The sequence below is a fragment of the Sarcophilus harrisii genome, chromosome 4 (assembly GCF_902635505.1).
Source record: "Sarcophilus harrisii chromosome 4, mSarHar1.11, whole genome shotgun sequence".
Classification (NCBI taxonomy): Eukaryota; Metazoa; Chordata; class Mammalia; order Dasyuromorphia; family Dasyuridae; genus Sarcophilus; species Sarcophilus harrisii.
The window spans coordinates 336417446-336422102 of NC_045429.1; the positions used below are offsets into that span (position 1 = coordinate 336417446).

The 4657-nt window shown below is 36.5% G+C and overlaps 1 pseudogene; it reads left to right on the forward strand.

Annotated features, from left to right (window-relative positions):
• The first annotated feature begins 3277 nt into the window (after nucleotides 1–3277).
• LOC100924414 lies at nucleotides 3278–4229 on the forward strand (annotated as a pseudogene).
• The last annotated feature ends 428 nt before the right edge of the window (nucleotides 4230–4657 follow it).

Sequence of the window (4657 nt, forward strand, 5' to 3'; positions counted from 1 at the left end):
GGGTCTCTTTCAGGAGGTGATCAAAGGATTTTTTCCATGGCTATCTTACCCTCTAGTTCTAGAACATTAGGGCAGTTTTCCTTGATGATCTCCTGAAAGATAATAATGTGTAGGCTCTTTTTTTATCATAGTTTTCAGGAAGTCCAATTATCCTTAGATTGTCTCTCCTAGATATTTTTTCCAGGTCAGTTTTTTTCCAATGTGGCATTTTACATTTTCTTCTATTGTTTTCATTTTTTGGTTTTGTTTGATTGATTCTTGAGGTCTCATGGAGTCATTCATTTCCCTTTGTTCAATTCTGATTTTTTATGAATTATTTTCTCCAGTTATCTTTTTTAGTTCCTTTGTATTTGGTCAATTGGATTTTTTTAAAGGGTTATTTTGTTCAATGGATTTTTTTCCATTTCACAAATTCCATTTTTCAAGGAATAATTTTCTTTTTTGCATTTTGTCAAATCTATTTTGTAAATAATTATATGCTTTTTCCATTTTGTCAAGAATATTTTGTAAAGAGTTATTTTTTTTCTATTATGCTAAGTCTATTTTTAAGGAGTTTTGTTCAGATAATTTGTTTCCTTTTCCAAACCCTCTTGCAAAGTTCTCATTCCTTACCCCAATTTTCTTTGAACTTTCTTTTAAGATCTTTTTTGAATTCTTCTATAAGACCCTTCTGGGATGGGGACTGAATCATATTATCCTTTGGGGCTTTATCTAGAGAAGATCTGTTTTTGCTGTCCTCAGGTTTGAAATCTGTTCTCTTTCTCCATTAAAAAAAACTGTTTGGAAAAAGTTCTTTTTGTTTTATGGCTCATTTTTAAAAAAATGTTGAGTCTGCTTTTAGGGTAAAAGGGAGATTGTCTAAGCTTCCTCGACAGGCAACAATAGCTGCTCTGGGTCAGCACTGACTAATTTCTGGTGCTGGATTGGTATGACCAGACCCTGCATTATTCTGAGGTTCAGAGGCTCACGGTTTTTTTTTTTTTTTTTTAATTTGGGTTGGATATCTTACAGCTAATCTGCTGATCTACTGGATAGCAGGATAATCCCAATGTGGAAATTCCTTTTGTGTTCCCAGAACAAGGGACCTATAGTATCCTGGGTTCTGCTGTGCCTTCCTTTCCTTCCTCCTCCCAATTGGGCAGACCTTTTCTGAAGTTCTACTAAAATATCTTCTGCTGGAAATTTGTTACACTCCAAATATGTGTGGGTTCTGCCACTCCAAAACAGGTAAGAGGCTTGATTTGGTGGGTGTTGATCTGAGGGAGTTCAGGGAGAACTCAGATAAAGACTTGTCTCTTCTCCACCATCTTGGTTCTGCCCTCCTCAATTTTCTCTTTTTGAGGATATATGACATTAAGGGAAGGCATGATATCATTGCATGCTACCAAAAATAGAGAACACGGGTTTTCATGGCAGAAACCAGAGACTCCTTTCATGTACGTGGATGGTTGTGAAACTTCGTTCCTTGACAAGAACAAGAATTAAGTACAATTGTTCTCACAATGCTGCCTGTGAATATGTCTAATGACTGATGAAAGCTTGAGTTTTCTAGTAACCCACAATGAGGCAAATGGAGACCAAAACAACAGGACAGGCAAGAAATAAAAAAAATGAAATAATATGAACAATTAGGTAACCAATATTAGACTATAATATATGATTGATTGATTTGCTTATTTGTTTATAACTTTTTAGTAAAGCTTTTTATTTTCAAAACATATGCACAGATAATTTTTCAGCATTGACCTTTGCATAGCCTTGTGTTTCAGATATTCCTCTCTCCCTCCCCTACTAGATGGCAAGCAATCTACAATATATGTTTATTAAACTGAAACACACATTTTAAAATCACACAATGGAAAATGACTTGGTCCATGGTCTTCTGCTTCTATGCATAAGTTAGAGCGCAGATAGATAAGGAAGACGAGGATGGAGAAGGAACATGTGTCTGTCATATGAGGAAAAATTGAAGCAGTTTGTATTTTTTCTTTTAGCTGCCATATTACACTGCTCACTCATAATGAGTTTATAATTCACAAAAGCCCTCTCTTTGACTCAAAGCCTTGAAAAAGATCTTTGATATTTCAAATACAGATCCAAAGTACAGTATATTGTATTAACATCATATGTTTAGAGTTGGAGGCTATGAGAGATCATCTAGTACAACTTCTTCACTTTATAAGTGAAGAATCTGAGACAGAGAGAGGTAATAGGTTAAGAAGTAAAGGGACCTTTTATCAACAAATCCAGCACCACCACCCTCACTGTGAAAATAAAAAAATGGAGGCACAGATAGGCAAATAAACTTACCCAGAATCATACGATGTAGAAGAGTTTTCATTGGGTTTCAATCTAGGTCATGAAGATTCCAAGCACAATGCCCTATCCAATTTACCAACTTGCCTCTTGTGAAGTAACTTGACTAAAATAACACAGATAGCAAGTTGAAGTATTACAAATTGATTCCACATCCTCTAAAATGTCACTGTACATAAATATAATGCTCCAGGGAACCATGAAGTTGACCTCAGAGCATTAAGATATATGCTTATATACAGAAGCATCACCACAATGCAGGCAATAACAAAAAGAAAGAAACCTTAAGATTTTTGGTCCTTAAACTATGGAGATTTTCCCAAAATTTCCAAGATAATGTATTATAGAAATATGATGAGACACACAGTTTAAGCTATTGTAAGTAATCCTCATTTCCTCAGTTCATCTACCCATCTGCTCATACTTAGTAACACAGTCTTCATTACTCATAAGTAATTTTTTTTGTTTTCCTGAAGTTCCAATCTACTTTTCTGAAATAATCTTTTCTCATGAGGTACCAAAAGTCATCTTTCCCCCAGAATGACCATTTTCCTTTTTTTAAATTGTATTTTATTTTTTATTTTTTCCAAATATATATAAGCAGGATGATCATTTTCCAGGTAGAACGAAAATGTATTTAAGAGAAAGTGACACATGGAAGGCTTGATGTTTAACCTTTGACTCATGACAATTGCTTCCAAAGATGAGGGAAAAGCATAATGAATAAACTCAGATGAGTAGATTAACTAATTGCTAATGTGTGAAGAAAGGAAATGTTTTTGCCATCTACTTTGGAAAAAAAACTAGAAAAATACCACTGCCTCATTTGGAGTATTATTTTTTCCATATTGCTAAATGATCACAAGGAAGTAAGCTTTTACTGGTGATGGCTGTCATTCAGGATGGTATATAAGATGCCATTATGGTGAGGAGACTTTCAAACTCAAGAAACCCACTAACCTAGAAACAAACCCCAAAGCTCAATCCACTACTATCATGGTCAATTCTTGCTGTGGTTCCACCTGCTGTGGCCAAAGCTGTGGCTCTGGCTGCTGTGCCCCCTGCTGCTGCCGAACTTGCTGCTGCTCTTCGGCCTCCCTCCCAACACCTCTGGGCCACCTCCTACAGGCCCACCTGCATTGTGTCCACCTGCTGCCAACCCAGCTGCTGTGGGTCCAGCTGCTGCCAGCCCTGCTGCCACCCCAGCTGCTGTGGGTCCAGCTGCTGCCAGCCCTGCTGCCGCCCCAGCTGCTGTGGATCCAGCTGCTGCCAACCCTGCTGTTGTCAGCCCTGTTCTCGTCCCAGCTTTTGTGGGTCCAGCTGCTGTCAGCCCTGCTGTCACCCCAGCTGCTGTATTTCTAGCTGCTGCCAGCATTGTGGCTGTCCCACCTGCTGTTAGATCAGAAGCACCTGCTTCTGTCCAATCTTCTGCCAGTCCTCCTGCTGTTTAGTGTTGAAATTTGCCCACATTTGCTCATCGCCATCACTCACTCTAAGGGAAGCAAGAATTTCTTTTCCTGTATTTATCAATTTGAACAAATCTCATTGATAAATTGACTCCTATTACCCCAATTTGAAAACCTTAACCCCAGTTGCTTTTCCAGCATCTGACTGCCATCATAACTATTTCCTCATTTGGTCTCTTTTCTCCTCATCGAAATTAATATCAAACATGCTGAATTTATCTGCCTAGAAATTTATGTAATACATTTATGACTTTGCTTCTGGAATTCATAAATCACCAAACTTTATTGAAAAGGTTTCCTATTGTGTTTACTCAAAATCAACTGGCTTACCCTAAGATCTGGGATGTGGGATTCCAATGATGTCATTCTCTTTCTTTGATTTTTCTATTACAGAGAATTCCCTTGTTTTATTGTCTGTTTTTTTCCTAATTAAAAAAAAAACTAACATTCTGGAATAGAAAAAGAAAGTTGCTCTTGTATTTCTTTCTTATACAGTCTCCCTAATTTTTTTCGCAAGCATATTTTTAAAAGATAAAAAGAAAAACCTATTAATTGTTAACTAATAGGGGCTCAATAATACATTAATGAGACATTATGACATTCGAGGAGATAGAAATAATTGCTTTGAAAACTAACATGTACTAGATGTGTGAACCTGAACAAGATATTTAACCACTAAGTATTCCTGGCATCTGTAGGACTATATACATTTAAATCATAGATGAATTTCTAATCTCTATCATCAGTGAACGATCACGTATCTGGCCAATAATAATTAAATTAATAAATACATGAAGTTTCTTGATGAATGAAACAATACATTTTTCTTTATGTCTATTTTGTCTGGGAAAAATAATCCAGTGGTCTAAGGAAAC